The sequence below is a fragment of the Crotalus tigris genome, unplaced genomic scaffold (genome assembly GCF_016545835.1).
Source record: "Crotalus tigris isolate CLP2741 ecotype Arizona unplaced genomic scaffold, ASM1654583v1 scf7180000017674.1595824, whole genome shotgun sequence".
Classification (NCBI taxonomy): domain Eukaryota; kingdom Metazoa; phylum Chordata; class Lepidosauria; order Squamata; family Viperidae; genus Crotalus; species Crotalus tigris.
Genome location: NW_024096559.1, coordinates 1,492,965 through 1,513,770, shown reverse-complemented (window position 1 = coordinate 1,513,770; position 20,806 = coordinate 1,492,965). Strand labels below are relative to the sequence as shown.

Below are 20,806 nucleotides of genomic sequence, written 5' to 3'. Positions count from 1 at the left end.
TGTCTAGAACGCCTGCAAACATTTTCTCTTAATAAAGGATTCCTGTTGGAAGAATTATTCCAAGAGTTCTGTCTTCTTAAGATGCAAAGTGGGGGGGGGTCCTTACATTAGACAGGGCTTGCAAAATTAATCCACCTGGAAGGGAGACCCTTGCCGGGGGATTTTGCAAAAAAATACCATGTCAGACAATGGAGCAAGAAAGGGGGGAAACTCCCTGGAAAGAGAGCTGCTGACCCAATTGGAACCTTGCCAGATGTTGGAATCCGAGAGGTCAGATTCCTCAGGAGAAGTGGTGGAGACACGGGACCACAAGCCTTGCTGGTCAATGGGCGTTCGAAAGAAAAGTGAGTGGGGAAAGGAATCAAGAAAGGTGACCCTGAGACGGGGGACCAAGCAACCAGAATGGAAGCAGGAGATGGAGAAATCCCTGCATGCAAGTGAAGAGGGAGAAACCTAGGCACCGTACTCAGATGGGATCCTAGAGAAAGCTATTGACCTGATGAAGAGAACTCTCAGCTCCCTAAGAGAGGAGAATCCTGAGCCCTACAGCCGCCCCAGCTCCCGGAGCCGCAAAGGGAGAGACACCGAGGGGGATGTGGAACCTGCAACCCCAGGGACATCTACTGATCCAGTAGTCCCCACCCCCTTCCGAACCACAGATGGTGATCTGGACGGAAGACACTACCACCAACAACAGAGGCATCGATCCATTCCAAGACGTCCGCCGTTGGAGGTGAAATTCAAAGGGGAGCCAACACGCTTGGGGTTTTTCCTAACCCAAGTCCTCAGCTACATGGAGGAATACGGGCAGCGACAAAGCCCGCATCCGAATCATGCAATCTGCCCTGGATGGACCGGCTGCAGATTGGGTGGTGAACTTGTATGACTCCAATGCCCCAGAACTCAGTAACTTCAACTGTTTCATGTCCTCTCTGAGAAGACAATTTGAAGACCCCCCTGGCTGATCACAAAGCCAGGGAAAGGATAAAAACAATGAGGCAAGGCAAACGCCCGGTGGCTGAATATACACAAGAATTCCGGGCCATTGCCAGCAAACTGAATTGGCCAGAAGAAATCCTCCTTAGCCATTTCAAAGACGGACTAAATTATGATCTATATGACACTTGCCAGCCCCGAGGGGACCCATTACAACTTGAGGAATGGTATGTCTTGGCAGAGGAAGCAGAGATCGACATATTGAAGAGACACCGTCTGAGCTGACACACGAACCTGTGAAATCATCGGCTACAGCCAAGAAGCAAATGGGGTGTTTCAAGTGCGGAAGAGAAGGGCATTGAGCTGTAGAATGCCGCTTCAAAGCCCCCCAGCACAACCCAGACAGATCCCCAATCAACAAATCCGGAAAGTCTTCAGCTAAGCCAAAAGAAACTGCCATGAGAATGATGGAAATTGCGGAACCCCCCACTTCTGCTCACCAAGGGGAAAGAACTCCAGCCTACAACATAGGGCTGGTGGATGCCTCAGATGACAGCTCGGAGAGTGAACCCCTGGTAAGTGGACACATCACACCCATCCTCAAGACAGTGACTATATTAATTCCCCCCATGTCCGAAGCTGTGAAGGTGAAAGCCTTAATAGACTCTGGCTACACCCGCTGCCTCATTAGCCCAACACTAGTGGGGAATCTGGGCATCCCATCGAGGAGACTGGAACAACCAATCTCATTTGGCCAGTTAGATGGATCCATAGCAGGGGGGGGTGCCAGCTACCCTAGCCACTCTACCAATACACCTCTCCCTGGGCAAACATGAGGAGGACATAAAGTTTGTGGTGACCCCAGGCATGGAATGCCCAATGATCCTAGGGATGGAATGGTTAAAAAAATGGAACCCCTGGGTAAATTGGAGGACGACAGAAATCAAATTCCCGAAGGGGGACCCTATGGACTTAAAACCCCAAGGGAGGCTACCAGAATCAAGAATAGAAAAAGCATCCATAGGAGAGGAAAAAAGATTAACAGAAATACCAGAGGAATATAGAGACCTTGCTGAAGTTTTCAGTGAGGAGAGGGCGAATGAGCTCCCCCCCCACCGACCCACAGACTGTACCATTGAATTCAAGCCTGGGGCAAAACTCCCGAAGCCCAGATTATACTCCATGAGCCCAAAGGAGAAGGAGGAAATGGAAAGATTCATTAACAAAAACCTAGAGAGAGGTTTCATTGAGCCAGCCAAGTCTAAAGTGGCTGCCCCGGTCCTTTTTAGAGAAAAGAAGGATGGCTCTTTACGTTTATGCGTGGATTATAGGGCCCTGAATACAATCAGTGAAAGCAACCTATACCCTCTACCCCTCATGAAAGACATGCTGTCACACCTATCGAAAGGGAAAATTTTTTTCTAAACTTGACCTAAGGGAAGCTTACTATTGCGTGAGAATTAAGGAAGGGGACGAATGGAAGACCGCATTTAACTGTCCCATGGGGTGCTATCAATTCAAAGTCTTGCCATTTGGATTACAAGGGGGCCCTGCAGTCTTTATGCAATTAATCAATGACGTTCTAAGGGACACCTGTTTAAGGGGGTCCTTGTTTACTTGGACGACATTCTTATCTTCACCGAAACAAAAGAGGAACAGGTCAACCTTGTCAGAGCGGTTTTAAAGAAGCTGCGAGCCGCCCACCTATATGCCAAACTTTCAAAATGCGAGTTCCACCAGGAAAAGATAGACTACCTAGGTTATCGCATATCCCCTCAGAGCATTGAAATGGACCCAGAGAAGATCAAAGCAGATTGGGCACCACCCTGCACAAGAAAGCAACTACAAAGTTTCCTGGGCTTTGCAAACTTTTACCGCCAATTCATCCCCTCATTTGCCCAGATAGCCTTGCCCCTCACTACCGCCAATTCATCCCCTCATTTGCCCAGATAGCCTTGCCCCTCACTAACTTACTAAAAACGAAGGGAGCATCCTCAATAAAACCTAGCCAGCCACTAACATGGACAATGGAGTGCCAAGCAGCACTTGAGAGACTAAAGAGACTTTTTTCTGCCAAACCAGTACTAAGACATGGACAAGCCCTTCGTAATATAGGCAGATGCAAGTGATGTGGCAGTGGGGGCTGTTCTATTACAAGAAAATGATGATGGAGTATTGAAACCCTGTGCATATACATCCAAGAAACTCACAGAAACAGAACAGCACTGGCCCGTATGGGAGAAGGAGGCTTATGGGATACGTTGGGCATTACTCACGTGGCGACAGTTCCTGGAAGGCAACAAAATCCCCTTCCAGGTGTGGACTGATCACAAAAATTTGGAAGCCCTGAAAACGTCCAGGAAACTCAATCCCAAACAAGCCCGCTGGCCCCAGCATTTTCACCAGTTCCAATTTAAGCTCAAACATTTACCAGGAAGAAAGAACTTTCTTTCTCGCATGCCTCAATATAACAGCGCACGAACCACAGACTCTAGACCAATAATGGCAGAGTCACAACTGGCAGCACCAGTAACCACAAGAACCCAAGCCAAATTAAAATCACAACTGGACAGCCAAACTGGAATTGAATTCAGAAAAAGTTTGGAAACAGATGAATGGTTCCAGAAAAACAAAAATGTGTGCACAATGAGAGACGGGTTGCCTTGGGTAGAGGAAAAGTTATATATACCAACAACTCAAAGAGTCACTTTCATGCAGCTTTGCCATGACACAAAATCAGCAGGGCATTTTGGATTTGCAAAAACTTTACATTTAATTAAACGGCAATTTTGGTGGCCATCCATGAAAAAGGACATAGAAAGTTATATAGCCAGTTGTCCAACATGTGCCACGGCAAAGAGGTTGCAAGGGAAATCGCCAGGACTATTGCCAACAGTGGCAAGTCCCTCAGCCCCCTGGAGAGAAATAGCCATGGATTTTATAGTGGAATTGCCAGAAAGCAATGGGAATACTGTGGTCTGGACAGTCACGGACTTGTTTTCCAAACATGTGCACTTTATCCCTTGCCAAAAGATTCCCACTGCAAAGGCCTTAGCAAAACTTTTCATCCAGCACATTTACAGATTGCACGGGGCACCACAACGCTTCATCTCTGATAGGGGAGTGGGGTTAATTCATTTGCCCAGATAGCCTGATAATTGGATTCTGACATTCTTCTTGCAGTTGATTCAAAATTTAAACTGCTTAAAAATGTTTGGCTGTCTACAAGCATGTGTCTAGAAAGTAAAAACTACATTGCTAAGGAGGTGATCCCTTTAGGAAAAATTAAGAAACAGTGTTATAGTTTGGTATATTTCAAGGGAAGAAACAATTATCTCATTTAAAAAGGGATAGGCAACTAATCTGATATAATTAACTATTGCATTGTTTAATTATGAAATTTGCAGACAAAATAAGCTTGTAACTCACCACCCTAATTCACTCATTAAAGGAATATTATATCCTATTCCTCACCAACTATATGAAGAAAACATTTAAGATAACTTTATTTCAATCATTCTCTTAAAATTTATGTAATTATGGTATCATTATTGCTTTCATCATTACACCAACAAAAAGGGAATGCCCCACAACATGGCTGCAACCAAGGCTTCCAAACAATATTGTATACATTAAGTTGTTGGGTGACAGGTGTGAGAGTATTATGATGTTTGGCCACTACTGTTGCCATTTGACTTATGACCATGTTAAACAGTGGTTCAGAAGCTGGGGACAAGGGGTTGGTTTCTGAAAGATCATGTGAAAGATCAAAAAGCAAAGGAGGGTTATGATGGGTTACTTCATCACTGAAACATTGACACATTTTAATTCCATAACAGGCTCCAGCCGCCTGGGGTTGAAAGTTTGGGGTTGAATTTTATTTCATTCGTTCATTCATTCATTCATCCATTCAGCATTCATTCACTGAACCCAAGGCTTAGAGAAGCAGGACAGGTAGTAGATGACAGATACCATTCTATACCCCAGTTCCATTATCTAAGCACTTCCTACCTCCTTTTTCTCTCAAGTATTTGCTGCTTAGAGTGGCTTTCTATTTCTGAGGCTAGACTGTTATTTTTATTTCATTCTTTACCCAGAGGGTCCCATGTATTTTTCAACCATCTTGGCTATGATTTTCTGTGTGACATCAGGAAATTGGGTTGATTCAATAAACTGTAGTTCAATTAAATATGGGACAATATTTCATGTGAATTCAGCTACTGCCTTATGGTAAGGATGGTCTTGAATTCCAACAGCATTGTCAAATATATTAAAATTACAGTTAAAAACTTGCCTATGGAGTTAAACATCTTATAATTAGCTAGGATGATGGATCATTTTCAAAGTCAATCAATATACATATTTAGCAATTTTGTTGCTTTGAAGAAGAAGAATAAAAAGTTGTAGAACTGCAAAAAGGGAAAAAAGGTAATGTAGAGCTGCTCATAGCAAACAAATACTTTTGCCCTGCTTTTGGAAGGTATAATAACAAAACTGATTTCTGTCTTACAGACAAATTAACTAATTATATATGAGGCATAAAAATACATCTGGAATCCTGTTACACATTCTCATGGCTGCTAGATTGGTGTATGCTCAAAACTGGAGGAATAAAGGAATTCCAATAGAAGAAGAGATTATATATAAAATTTTATCATATGCTGAAATGGATAGGCTCACAATGGAAATGAAGAATAAGACAGAATCAGACTATTCTGAGATCTGGGACAAATTTTATCATTGGTGTGAATCAAGGAGAACTGCTCGGGTTTTAAATTAGCGTTAAGATAGAATTATATATAACTGTAAGGACCCACCCCACTTTGCATCTTAAGAAGACAGAACTCTTGGAATAATTCTTCCAACAGGAATCCTTTATTAAGAAGAAGTGTTGCAGGCATGCTAGACAGGACTTGGGGTCCAAGCCCTCCCATTCAAGGTTCCCCAGTAGTCCCACCCAATCAACCCCCCTTCCAGTGATAGTTTCAGGTATCACAATTCCACCCCCTTTTTTCTTTCTTCCATCTGGATGGAGACTTCAGATAAACTACATGAAAGGCAAATAACCTTCTTTGTTATGGTAAGGTTCTTTGGTGCTAACGCTTTGAGGTTACAATAAATACACATTCAGCATTCAGCTCCTTAGAAGTATACTGAAGGAAGTGAGGGCCATAAAGCCCCTTTGTTCTCCCCCTTCTCTCCCTCTTATGGCAGAATCCAGAGAAGGCAGAATTGGGAGTTTCTATATTTGATAATTAAAGATGAAATATAATTGGATTCTGACAATAACTGTATATATAACTGTATTGTAGAAGAATATGTTTATATAGAGATCAAGAATTATGTATTAATTATATGTATCAACAGGAACAAATTGTTAGGAATATTTATTTTGGAATGTCACGTTATGTCCATCTTTGTTTTTAACTGTATTATAAATAAAAAACTTTTAAATAAAAAAAAATACATCTGGAATCCATTTTGCATTCTGAATTTGGTGGTTTGTTTGCAGAGCACATCTTCCAACAAAAATGATAGCCAAGCAATTTAAAAAAAAACTTTAAAAAGTTTTTTTAAAGGAAACTAAGTCAAACCTTACTGATTTTTTTTTTTTTTTTGCGCAGAACCACAAAGTAACTATGTAGAATGAAAAACTCCCAAGATAATAATGGCAACCCTTGGAAGAGAAACAATATCAAGGAACAAACCTGAGCTGTCTGATCATCTCTTCACAGCTCAAGCCACATTTACTGTATGCAAGCATGAATCTAAGCATATTAAATAAAAAATCAAGCTGTACTAAATGGCACTTTCTTAAAAAGAAGATGTTTAGTTGTGTCTATAGGGGTGTACAATATAGGGGCATGCAAAATAACATCATATTGGCATTCCAAGTCAAATTGTGGCACAGAAGTTACATGGCGTGGCAAGTGCTTAAATTGAGGAAAAGGAAAGTAGAGTTTGTACTTTCCATTTCTTTCTGTCTCACACACACATTCACAGAGACACAAAAAGATATTTAACCAGAAAAGTACAGCATAAATTCAAGGGAGACAATGTATACTTATTCTCTTTCTGGTACCAATGCACTGCATGTAAATGTGACACTGCATGCTCTGAGTGTTGAACTTCTTCCTGCAGTAAAGGTTCCCATCAATTATCCTAGCAAAAAGGAACAATACAGCAAATCTGTGAAAGGGTTATCTCTGACTGATATAGCTGCCAAAAGGTTCAAGGCAAAGTCTAAGAGATGTGTTTGTTGAAAATTACAAGGACTATAAGGGGCAGAGAAAGGGAATGCAAAAACCATTAATGCCAGTATTAGCATTTATTTATTTGAATCAGGTTCTTTTTTTCCTAATAACAGTTTTCATTATTTTTCCCAGTTTCATGGATAGTGCTCATGGATTTGTTGTAATTACATAAAAGAGGACTATGAACTTGTGCAAAAACTTGATGTAAATTATAAAGCTTATAATGAATGTGATTGAGGACAATAAATAGATTAAAAATGTTGGGGGAACGCATACTCACACCTAGAATACGTGAGCTGTTATAACAGTGAAATTCTCTTTTGTTTTAGATATACCTAATTTATAGAGATGCCAAGACATGTTACTAAAGAAATGTGTGAACCAGGACTGCCTGCAAAATTCACCAGGCAGTTCATCTACGGCAGGAGGGTCCAACTCGATTTCACTGAGGGCCGCATCAGCATTGTGTTTGCCCTTAGGGGGCCATATGAATGTGGTCAGGGTGGTTGCAGCCAACTGGGTGGGGGTGGCCAGCTCAACATTGCTGCATTGGGGCACCTTGGGGGTCTGGGCATGGCTGGGGGGATCCAGGGGTCTCCAGCAGAGGAGGTTGGGTCCAGGGCGGGTGCCAGGGCCTGATCCACCAGAGGAACCTCCTTGACCCTCTCGTGCTGGATGGCAGTGCGGGCTGCGCAGGGTGGTGGGTGTCCAGCCTGGCTTTTGAGCTCCTAGGGTGCTCTTAGGAGGATGAGCTTCGATGGTGGGGGCCAAGCCCATAGGGGCCCATCGCATATCTGGCCTGTGGACTTTTTGTTTGACATGTTTGATCTAGGGTTTATATGTCCCATAGTAATGAAACATAAATTCATGAGCTGAATGCTGAACAATTCCTAGCAGTCATTCTATCTGGTTCTTGCCATCAATTATCCTTTTAGAAGAAATAAAATTTAAGTCCATTAGTTGAATTATTTCCAGTCTTGATCAGTGATATCTTGACAACAAGTTCAGATCAAAACAAAAATATAATATTACACAAATTGCTCATCTCTGAGAACAATGTTAAATAAAGAAAACGATGTATCATTAAGGGAAAAACAAAGATTTAAGTACATATAGATTATACTAACCTAATTGCTGATGACAATAATAAAGATTGCAACTTTGCATAGTTGTCTTAGTTAAAATTGAATACCTCTCAATCAGTTTTAGAACAATACGGCTGCATACCTATCTTGTGGCACTGACACCCCAGCCAAATGAGCCACTGTGGGGTAAATATCCATCAGGCTTGTGTGTTCTGCAAGAACAGTATTAGGAGTGAACTTTCCTGGCCATTTAACTATTCCAGGCACCTGGATTCCTCCTTCCCAACCTCCCTTCCCTTTCCACCTGCATCAGGAGTAGCAGTAGGAAAAAGATATTAGTTGCATGAAGTCAAAATTACAAGTGATTGATTTTATTCTACAATTTATCACGCTCGTCCGTCGTCGTCCAGAAGAACAGAATCAGGGAACGCAGGTAAGGTGCAAGTAAGGTTTATTCCTTAGCAAACAAAAAGTCAGCATTGGGAGTGGATTGCTCCCAGTGCTTCATATAACTGTGCCACGCCCCCAAACCCCACCTCCAACAGCTAACCACCATCTGCCTGACAGTCATAAAGGTCCCTTCTGTCCAGTCACACCTTTCCCCCGATTTGGCCCAGCCCTGCTGGCCCTCTATCTGGCCACCCAGGTTAGGTCCTTCTGCTGGCACCTCATTGTTCCTGCCTCCATCCTCTTTCAGGCCTCTGTGTCCCTGGCCGGCCGTCAACAGCCTTCCTCTGGCCACCGGAGGCCTCTCGCAGCTCTCAGCAACAAACAGTGGCTGGCCTCCTCACTTGGCTGCTCCATTGATGTCCGCAGGCTCCGACGGCCTCTCATAGCTTCCGGCAACCAATGGCGGCATCCTTTGAGGCTCGGCAGCTAACGGCTGCCCCCCCCACAACTTGGCAGCTCCGTCAGCGGCTGTGGGCTCCTCCAACCACTGGCAGGGCCCAGCGGCATCTGGCCGCCCCGGCGCTCAGCTGCACTGGGAGGCAGCGGGCCGTGCCCCTGACCACTGGCCAGGCCCCTCCGGCCCAGGAATGGTAGGCTGCCAAAGCAGGAATGGGAGGGGGAAGGGCCATACCTGGTGTCCTGCGGGGCTATTCCAGTGGCTGGGATAGTGCCGACAACTAGCTGGAGTCAGGGCAGTGTCTGGCGTCAGGGCGGCATTTGGCAGCTACAAGCTGTGTCCCGAGTCACCCCCCCACTGGTGAATGGCAAGCCTGTGGGGCTTGACATGCAGTCCCCTCTACCACAGCTCCTTCTGTAAGATAAAAGGATGCTGGTGAACACACGGTACTACAGCTGTCATTACCCAGCTTTCCTGGACATCTATGGTGGAACGCTCATACCAGCTGGGGAGCATGCACGTCCTCCTCCCCAACCCACAATTCCTCTGAGAGGGGGTACCCTTTCCACTGAAGAAGATATTGCAGATGTCCATGGCGGGTCCGGGAATCAAGTACTTCCTGTACTTTGTACTGTGACCCTATGACTGGCCCCGGTGCATTTGAGATGGGAGGGGTCCCGTGCACTAGCTTTAGCAGACTCCCATGAAACACAGGGTGAAGTTTCCCCAGAAATGGGGGTAACCATAACCGTATGGTCACCAGCTGGACCACCTGGATTATCTGGAACGGGCCTATATATTTGGGGCCTAGCTTCTTGCAGGGCACCTTCAGCCAGAGGTATTTTGTTGATAGGTACGCCCAGTCACCCACCTGGAAGGGCCTGTGGTCAACCCTCTTTTTGTCAGCCTGCACTTTTACCGCTGCTTTGGCATGTGTCAGGGTGTCCTTCACTTTTCCCCACAACCCTGCTACCTGTGTCATCCACGTCTGGGGGGTATGTGGTGTGTTCGTTCCCTGAGACCACTCAGGGATGGGAACAAACTCCACCCCATGCACCACCCGGAACGGGACAAACCCTGTGCTGCTGTGCACTGTGTTGTTGTACGCCACTTCAGCAAACGGTAAGAAATCCACCCAGTCCATTTGCTGGTACGTGACGTAACTGTGGAGATAATGCTCCACCATGGTGTTTACGCATTCCGCCACCCCGTTGGTGCTGGGATGGTACATGGAGCTGAGGCCCTGGGATGACCCTACCAGGTCACGCCAAAAGCGCGCTGTAAACTCCACCCCCCGATCCGAAATGACTCTTCAGGGCCCTCCATGGAGACGGTAGACATGCTGAATAAAAAGCCTAGCCAGTTGTCAGGCTGAAGGCAATCCTTTGCAGGGAACAAAGTGGGTTTGTTTGGAGAAGAGATTGATGATTGTCCAAATCACGCTGTAACCACGGCTTCCCGGCAACTCAACCATGAAGTCCATGGCGATCTCCTCCCATGGTCGGGTTGGGTCAACCACCTGCTGCAACAATCCCATCGGGTTTTGCAGTGGCACAGACGTGGCAGTCTTTTACGTACGCCTCCATGTCCGGTTTCAACCAAGGCCACCAGAATTGATGCCGCACTAGGTGCAATATCTTCAAAAACTCGAAATATCTGGCCTGCTTGGTGTCGTGGCACTGCTGGAGAACGGTGCGGTATAAGGTTTCAGGAACATATAGTTTGTCACCTTTCCAGGCCACCTCCTACCTCTGTGTTAACAGTCCTGGATGGTCACGCAGCCATGCATCATCTAACATGGCCGCCCGTAGCTCCGGGAGCGTGCCACTCGATGCCGTATTCATGCTACCCCTTGACTATAGGGGGACATGATTGCCTGCAATACCTCCTCCCTCTTACTGTGGTATTGCAGCATGCGTGACAGTGCGTCTGCGAGAAAGTTCCTGCTCCCTGGCACATATTTTAGGGTGAAGCGAAAACATCCAAAGTACTGAGCCCACCTGACATGTTTGGGTGACAGGCATCGTGGTGTTTGCAACACTTCAAGATTCTTATGGTCCGTCCATACCTTGAATGGCACTGTGGCTCCTTCCAGTAGATGCCTCCACGTTGCAAGCGCCCATCATACGGCGAACACCTCCTTTTCCCAAATAGCCCACCCCCTTTCAGTTACGGTGAACTTGCGGGACCTGTAGGCACAGGGCTGTAACGCCCCCTGGCCGTTACGTTGGAGGAGCACTGCTCCAATGGCCACGTCACTGGCATCAGCTTGCACCACAAAGGGGGCATCGGGGTTTGTGTGGAGTAACACGGGTTCTTTGGCAAAGAGGGCTTTTAGGTCCTCGAACACCCTCTGGCAGACCATGGTCCAACCCAACGGTTGGCCAGGCCATGGTTTGCTGGTCAGGTGCTTCGTCTGTAACAGCTCAGTCAAGGGATGGGCCACAGTGGCAAAGGAGGGAATAAACTGCCAGTAGAAATTGGTGAACCCCAGGAAGCTTTGCAACTGACGATGCATCCTGGGGGCCTGCCATTCCAACACTTCCTTCACCTTGTGAGGATCCATTTCCACACTGTCCCCTAAAATCCGGTATCCCAAGTAGTCCAAATTGCCCTGGTGGAATTCACATTTTGATAGTTTCACGTACAGGTTGGTGCCGAGGAGTTTCTGTAACACCTGCTGTACTAGGCAGACATGATCCTCTAGGGTGGCGGTGTAAATGAGAATGTCATTGAGATAAACCAGGACCCAGCGGTAGAGGTGCTCATGCAACACTTGATTGATCAATTGCATGAACACTGCTGAGGCTCCTTGTAGACTGAAAGGTATTACTTGGAACTGGAAACTGCCGAGTGGACAGTTGAATGCTGTCTTCCACTCGTCTCCATGCCGTATTCATACTCTGTAGTACGCCTCCCGAAGATCTAGTTTGGTGAACATCCGTCCCTTGCCCAACTGGGCCAGCAGATCCTTCATAAGCAGGAGGGAGTACAGGTGTTCAACACAGACTGCATTGAGGCCCCAGAAATCTACACACAAGCGAAGTGATCCATCCTTTTTTTCCTTAAATAGGACTGGGGCAGTGATCCGGGAATGGGCTGGTTGGATAAACCCCCTTGCCAGATTCTGATCGATATACCACCGTAATTCCTCGAGTTTCTTGGGCGCCATGGCATACATCCAGGGCTTCGGTAGTTTGGCCCCCGGTATGAGCTGAATTGCATAAGCCATCAAATGGTGGGGTGGTAACTGGTTACACTCCCTCTCGCTAAACACGTCGGCCAGGTCACTATACACAGCTGGGAAAGGGTCCTCCCCCCCTCTCCTTGTAACTGGACTGCAGCCGCACACCCCAGGACTTGCTTCTTGGGGCTCGGGCCAGGCGGTTGAGGTCCAACCCCAAGGAGTAACCTATGGTAACCACCCTCCCAGGGCCCCACTTATGCAACCAGGCCAGGCCCATCTGTCATGGATGGAGCAACAATAAAGTAGAGGACCTCCCAATGCACCCCTAGGTCCAGGCAGACCGGTTCCGTGACATGGGTGACTGGCCCCCCCAACAGAGACCTGTCCACTTGCTCAAAGTGGATAGGGTGGGCCAACCATTGCAGCCTGATGCCACTCTCTATTGCTACTGCTCTGCTTATTAAACACTGAGTACACCTGGTGTCTATAAAGGCTCAACATTCCCTCCGCATCCTGGTCTGTGGACTGGTTAATGTTATAGGTAGAATAAAGGCGCTTATTGGCTCAGTCACCATCGAGTCGTCCACTGCATTGTCCTCATTGTCATCAGCAGCCAGACGATACCTTGCCACTGCTGTGGTGTCGTCGTCCATCGGAGGCACTCATTGGAACGCCAGGGTCGCCAGCTATTTTGCTGCTCTTGACTTCTCTGGGCCTTTTTTCGGCATTGGGTAGTCCCTCTGGTTACCCTGGGGCTCCGTGGACTAGGGGCTGGACATTCAGCCTGGTTGGTTACACTGGAAGCAGCGGAAGGAGAGCCTGCCAGGAGGGCCAGGGGGCCTTGGCAAGTCAGCCGGCTGGCCCTATCCACCCTCCCATGGCCTCCCCGGAGGCCATTGCAACGACCGGTGTCCCCTCCCCTTGTATTGAATTCCCTGAGCCCTGTATCCAGGTCCACCACCGCTTTGAACCATTCCCGAAGCCAGTTTGGCACACCTCTGTAGATGCAGGCCTGGCGTAGCCCTTGGTCGAGGCCTGCCTGGAAATGATGGACCAACAACCGTTCCGGCTAAGAAGAGCACAGCTGCCTCGCCAACCTCCGGAAGTCCCGGACATACTCAGCCAAGGGCCGACCTCGCTGCTTCAGCGACAGAACTTCTGCTTCAGCCCACTGGAGACATGACGTGTCCTCAAACCGAGCATGCAGAGCTTCCAGAAACAGGCCCGCATCGCCCAACTCCCAGGCATGGTTGCTGTACAGGTTGGCAGCCAATGCCGCTGCCTCCCCCTGCAGCCCTGCTGTGACTGCCACCACCATAGCCCATTGGGATGAGTACAGACGGGCATAGCGGTCTAGGTGGCTGATCACGTGGCTCAGGAACATGGCTAATTGGTCAGGATTCCCATCAAATGAAATGGGTATGGGTGGTGGACCCCATACATTTCCCGGACCCCAAGGGGCCACAGGTGGAACCACACCCCTGGCTACATCAGCAGGGGTTGGCAAGCTTTGTGATTCAAGGCTGGGGCCATGTGGTCCTGGTGTTCTGCCCGGAGATGCTCCCCAAGCGTCACCCCCTGACCCACCTGGCCATGCTGGTTGGGGCTGTGTAGCCGTCGCACCGGGCACAGAGCCTCCGGCTAGTGGAGCACTCATGGGTGATGGTAGCCAAAGCCTCAGGTTGCTCAGCCGGAAACGGGATGACTCAGTGCGCCCTGAGGATCCGTCCACCCGTTGCCACAAAGAGGCTCCTTGGTACTCTGCCTCGCCAAACCGGTCACGAAGCATGTCCATTGTATACTGACCAGGGGTGGTTGAGTAACTCCACTCCTCCTCCTTGTCCCCTGTGACGTGCCTCTCCCTCCATTCCATGAGGGAAGGCCGGGCACTTGGTATGCGTGTCCGTCCGGCATCCATGTTAGCCAAATCAGGACTCTGCCACCACTCCCCCATAACTGTTGGGGCTGTGGCTTCCTGGGCCTCACCCAAAGGGACCATGGACCGCATCACCTTTGGCCTGACCGCCGGCTGCGCCTTTTGGGCCTCTGTGGCAGGTATAAGGCTTGTTGCTCCGGCGGGAGCTGCCTCCTCTATCTCCTGAGGAGCCTTCTGTTTGCCCTCCGCCATTCCCTCAGAGCAAGGGTAAAGGCAAGGAGTAGCAAACATTGGGAGTGCTGACTTACTATCCCGCCCATCTGTCGTCGTCCAGAAGAACAGAATCAAGGAACGCAGGTACGAGGTGCAAGTAAGGTTTATTCCTTAGCAAACAAAAAGTCAGCACTGGAAGTGGATTGCTCCCAGTGCTTCATATAACTGCGTCACGCCCCAAAACCCCACCCCCAACAGCTAACCACCATCTGCCCGACAGTCATAAAGGTCCCTTCTGTCCGGTCACGTCTTTCCCCTGATTCAGCCCCGCCCTGCTGTCCCTCTGTCTGGCCGCCCAGGGTAGGTCCTTCCTCATTGTTCCTGCTTCCAGCCTCTTTCAGGCCTCCACATTCCTGGCCAGCCATCAACAGCCTTCCTCCAGCCACTGGAGGCCTCCCATGGCTCTCAGCAACAAACAGCGGCTGGCCTCCTCGCTTGGCTGCTCCGTTGACGTCCACAGGCTCTGATGGCCTCTCACGGCTTCCGGCAACCAATGGCAGCGTCCTTTGAGGCTCGGCGGCTAATGGCTGCCCCCCCACAACTCGGCAGCTCCATCAGCGGCGGTGGGCTCCTCCAACCACCAGCAGGGCCCAGCGGCACCCAGCCGCCCCTGGCGCTCGGCTGTGCTGGCAGGTGGCGGGCTGCACCACCCCAACCAGCAGCCAGGCCCCTCCAGCCCAGGAACGGTAGGCCACCGAAGCGGGAACGGAGGGGGGGAAAGGGCCATACTTGGTGTCCTGCTGGACTATTCCGGCGGCTGGGATGGTGCCGACGACCAGCTGGAGTCAGGGCAGCATCTGGTGTCAGGGCAGCGTTCCGCAGCTGCAAGCTGTGTCCCAAGTCACCCCCCCCCACCGGTGAATGGCAAGCCCCGTGGGGCTTGACACAATTCACCTGTTTTATTTAGACAAAAATAAAATGTAGTAGTGGGAAGGCTATGATCGTTGATTAACAATTCACCATTTTGATAGATCACTCTTTCTTCATTTCATTTCTATGTTTTTTTCTCTGTGGGTTGCTGAGAGGCAACTAGGATTATGGCAGGTTATAAGTTTAATAAGAAAATATTCCATGTATTGTACAGTACATAAAATCATTAACAAAAAAAATAAGTAAAAAAAAAAATCTCCACCAATGAACCTAAATATTTTAAAGGCTTGGGAAAATTAGATTTTAAAGATCTTAAAAGACCTGGAAATAAAACAAGATCTGCTATGTGACCAAAAGTGATCAAACCATGGTTGCTCCTAAGAGTGTAACAGTTATGGTCCACAAGTCACAGAAGCGGCTCTAAAACATTGGCAGCAGTAATAAATCAGTGTGCAGCAATGTGAAGGCAAGTCACACAAAGCTGCAAGGAAGTGCCAACACCTGCATTTGTGGATTCAGTTAACTGCTACCCTCACACCTGGCAAAATACTTCAATGAAAATACTAGAAAATATTAAAAAATACTTCAATAAAAATACTAGAAGCCGTAGTTGGCTGAGGCAGGTATTTTGCTTATAACATATGCCACAGATCAGAGGTGGGCAACTATGACAACCTGTGGACTTCAACTCCCTGAATTCCTGAGCCAGCCATGTTCAGGTCACTTCCAGGTTTGGTGGGTGGGGGGGGGGAGAAGACACTAAGGGACATTAAGCAGAGAAGTAATAGCACTACCAGCTGCACCGGGCATAGTGGAATTTTCAGGAAGAAACTTGTCTAAGGCTTCTTCAATAATGTTTTAGGGAAGGTCATCTTTCACATAGTGCAAGGACCCACCCCACCTTGCATCTTAAGAAGACAGAACTCTTGGAATAATTCTTCCAACAGGCATCCTTTATTAAGAGAAAATGGTTGCAGGCATTTTAGACAGGATTTGGGGTCCAAGGTCTCCCATTCAAGGTTTTAAGGGGTTCCCCAGTAGCGCCACCCAATCACCCCCCTCTTCCAGCGACAGTCTCAGGCATTACACTCCCACCCACTTTTCCTTACCGCCGGCTGGATAGAGACTTCAAAGAAAACTACATGAAAGGTAATAGACCCATTCTTATGGTTAGTTCTTTTGGCGATACACACATCCATTTCCTTTGAAGTGTACCGAGGGAAGTGAGGGCCATAAAGCCCCTTTGTTCACCCCCTTCCCTTCATCGTATGACAGAATCCACAGAAGGCAGAAATGGGGTTTTTTATAATTGATAACTAGAGATGAAATATAATTGGATTCTGACACATAGCCCAGTCTCAACATATGAAAATCCTTAAAAGGTGAAATCAGCATGCTAAAAATGGTCAGGATGCCAGTAAAAACAGTACACTGTTGCCATAATAATTGGTTACTAGAACCCCTGTCCATACGTTTGGAAACTCACATTTCCATACTTTCCAAAGTTAGCCCATATACAAGGCATGACAATGATCTAAGTGCATGGATAACAGAAGCAAAACTTTCATACCTTTAAGTCTACCATTCCAACCACCAACCTGGATATTCCCTTCCCTAAATTTCAAAGATCCTCCATTATCAGAAGCAAAATAAATAAAAGTGTTATTCCTTAATCCGACTCTGTCAACAGCAGCCAGAATTCTTCCTAAATAATGAGAATAAGCCCAACACTTCATTTAAAATGAAAGAAAACACTGCCTTTATATAACTATAGTCTATGTTGTCAGATGTTGAAATGTACTGTCAGAATAAAATATTACATGTATATAGGAAAATATGGATGTAAAATTAACATATGTAATATATAAAAATTATAAAACGTGTAAGTGTAACTATAATGTGATACACATAAAAACACTCACACAGAGGATGCACAAATGTACTGTAACTTCACAAGACCATTACTCTACCTTTTTCCTGCCACCAAATTATCTCAAGATTATACAAGAGACATTGTTGTACTGTATCTGTCAATTGAAAATTTGGATGTGGATGAAAAAAGAGCATGTTTAAGCTCTAGCAATGGGAACTACTGATGGGTAATGGTAAGCTTTTATTTCCAAGGGTCTGGAATCAGTTGCCAAATGAAATATTTCCTTCAACTAAAAGATGGTGGATGGTGAAGAAGTTACTGTATGCTGTATATTCTAGATAACTACGAGGGAAAAGAATTTCCAGCTTTTTGATCCATACAGAATAAATCAGTGTTTTTCAAGCTTGGAACTTTAAGATAAATGGATTTCAACCTTCAGAATTGGGGAATGCCAGCAAGTCATCCACACTAGGTGGCTATGGTGTGGATATAGGTAGGAGGGCCTTTAAACATTAAACAATGTTGCTTACCTACCATCCAATCCATCTCTTCTACATTATCTCCATATAAACCATGCTGGCTTTTCCCATGAAACATATTTGTGGTGAAGCAGGGTGTATGGATGTGGAAGAAGGAAACAAAGAGCAGGAATGGTCTTTCTTTGTTTCTGAAAAATAAATATAAGAAACTTCATTCCACCCAAAATAGCAGAAATATCCATGAACCAATAAGACACATAGTTGAAAATACCTAACTTATCTTAGCAGATACCTAAACTTTTCTGCTCCTCTATTGTAGTATAATCACCAAAAGAGTGAACAATAAATCTTAACAACTCTCTCATCAGTTTCTTTGATCATTACAATCAAGCTACTTCATCTCTATCTATTATTGAATTTTACAATGTAAAAATAATAATATGTTTAGTAAGACTCAGCCAAGCTTTGATAAAACTTTGTAGGCAGCACTCACTGAAGCTGTTTTGCAAAGCCCATTTGTTTCTAATAATGAAGGAAAGTAACTGTGTTACTTTGTTTTGGACATCTTTAAAGGCCCTCCCACCAACATCCAGACCATGGTCACCCAGTCTGGATGACCCTCTAACATGTGTAAAAAAGATTTCCAGTTTGAAAGTCCGAGTATGTCTCTGCTAGAGTTATCCAGCCTGAGAGACACATTTGTCTCTGCTGACAGGGAGATTGTCTTGAGTATTGTCCACTACATCAGGGCTTTTCAATCTTTTCACTGACTGTACCACTTTTATGATATGGCAATATTCGAGTACCACTAGCAAAGTGTCAAAAACTTGGTGACAAAAAAAAAAAAATCTGTTCAAAGTTGCAATTGCACTGAAATGTCTTATGACCATTTTTCACACTTATGGCCATTGCAGCATGCCCAGGGTCATGTGATTTATATTTGGATGCTTGCCAACTGATTCATATTTATGATGGTCACAGTATCCCAGGGTCATGCGATCCCCTTTGGAAACCTTTTGACAAGCAAAGTCAGTGGCAGGGCTGCTGGTGGCCAAGTGCTAAGGCGGGACTTCCTTCCCTCCCTGCCTGCCTCTCTCTTTCTCATGCCCATCTCCTTCTGAAGGAAGAATTTAAACTCCTACCCATATTTTCCCTTTTCCATATATTCATCAAACAAGGAAAAGCCTCCAGAGACAGAAAAAACATGACACTGAGGAAACTAGCTTAAAAACGCGCATTCCCCTTTAAGAATTAGCTACTGGCTAGAAAGGAAAGTTAAGGAGCTGGCAACTGGCACTTAAGGAAGAAAAAAAATGTAGTAAGTATTGGCTGCTGGCTAAGGCAGCCTCCCCAAATGGCTCCATTCATAAGTAAAGGAATGCTACAGGCAAAATCCATTCAGAAGAAAAATACTTCAAAATCCCTTGCAGCAAAACTTACAGCTGACAATAGCAGAGCAATAGAAGCTAACACAAGACATCGGCCATCAGCCAAATAGAAATTGCCAAACATTCCTTAAGTACACAAAGCCCACATTGCACAAATCCCAGAACATTAAAGTCACAAAAGCACATAAGAATCCTTCCACTCTCCATCTCCCTCCCTCCATGCCTCGCCTCCAGCAATGCTGCCTTTCTTCATTGTTGTCTTTCTTCATTCCTCGTGGAGAGCAACCCCTCCCCCACTGCATTTCTTGCCTGTTGTTGCTGCCAGCACAGATGGCTGCCACAGAAGTTGTAGATCGGCTCATGGCCGTCCTGCTTGATCTCCTCTCCTCTCCTTTCCCCCCACCCTCCTCCTTCTTTCCCTTTGGTGCAACTAGAGCTGACTCCACCTGCTCCCAAGGCTGTTTCTTTTTCTCTCTCTCTCTCTCTCCCACCTAAACTGCCTCCTTTTATAGCCTCTCCCGTCTCTGCCCCCTCCTCCTTTCTCATCTGGGTGAGCCGGAAGTAAGCCTGGGGTCTTTGCCTTGCCCCAGCCACTCTGCAGCTCCAGAAGCCTCTCTCATAGTAAGTCCTGCGCTGTGCTGGCTCGTTCCCTCCCCCACTACACTTGGCTGGGCAGGGCTGTGTAACACCTGCCACATGCTAATGTACCACAGGTGGCACATGTACCACTGGTTGAAAAGCCCTGCACTACATATACTCAAATGATGGCCAGTGGTGGCATATTAGATACACCAACTCAAAGCTTTCTTGATTACAAAAGAACCAATTAGATCAGTATTCCCTTGGCATACATGTTGAGATCTTCCAAATTATGAGGATTCAGTGCCAATCAAGGGCAAAATGTTGACAGCAGTTGCTTCCACCAACCATTGGCAAGAGATGGGACAGATCAGCAGCACTGAAAAACTTCTGTAGCACCACTTTGCTGTTCCTTTTCCTTATTGGCCTCTCCATCAGGAAGAAGTAAGTGGGCTAAGAAACATTTTCAGGAAGCAGTGCGGAACTATTGCCCAAAATGAGCAAAGGCAGGCACTCAAGATCTTCCAGTCTGACTATTTCAACAATCATTGAAAGCAATCCAGCAGTGTTGTCAACATTGGTTAAGGTTACCTTTTATCTTTTTCACCTTGCCAGAAAAGTGAAGCAGTCACTTTCATGGCCACTTAATTGAATTATTAAGTATTATCATTCCTCATGCAAGATGTATGTGATCAACATTGGAAACATAGACAGCTTGGCTTAAATACTAGTATCAAGGTATATATGTTTGCAGCAGTGCATTCATGCTCAATCAGGGAAGTTGGTTTAATGCCAATTTAACATGTTACCCCACCTGTTCCCTCCTTAGACACAACCTGCATTGTTCTGGATCATATAGATCTATGTAACCTCGTATAGCTCTATGTAACCCTAACTAGAGAGCATGTATTAGTATGTTAGAATATCTGGCAGTTATTGGGTTAAGTGCTGGTTTTGTTGATGGGTCAGTTGGAGGAATTTTTAAAGGGCATTGGGAGACTTCCTGGACACAGCCACATGGGAATGCCTTTGTTCATCCAGCCTCATGGCCCCTAGCCACATGGCTTGGAGATCTTAGGCTTATGCCAACATGTGATGCCTATGCAGAAGAAGAGGGGAAAATCCATTATCAATTTACCTGTGGAAATGAACAGAGAGA

The 20,806-nt window shown here is 46.4% G+C and overlaps 1 pseudogene; it reads right to left on the bottom strand.

Moving 5' to 3' along the window:
• Positions 1-4,465: 4,465 nt before the first annotated feature.
• Positions 4,466-20,285, bottom strand: LOC120305475 (annotated as a pseudogene).
• Positions 20,286-20,806: the final 521 nt, after the last annotated feature.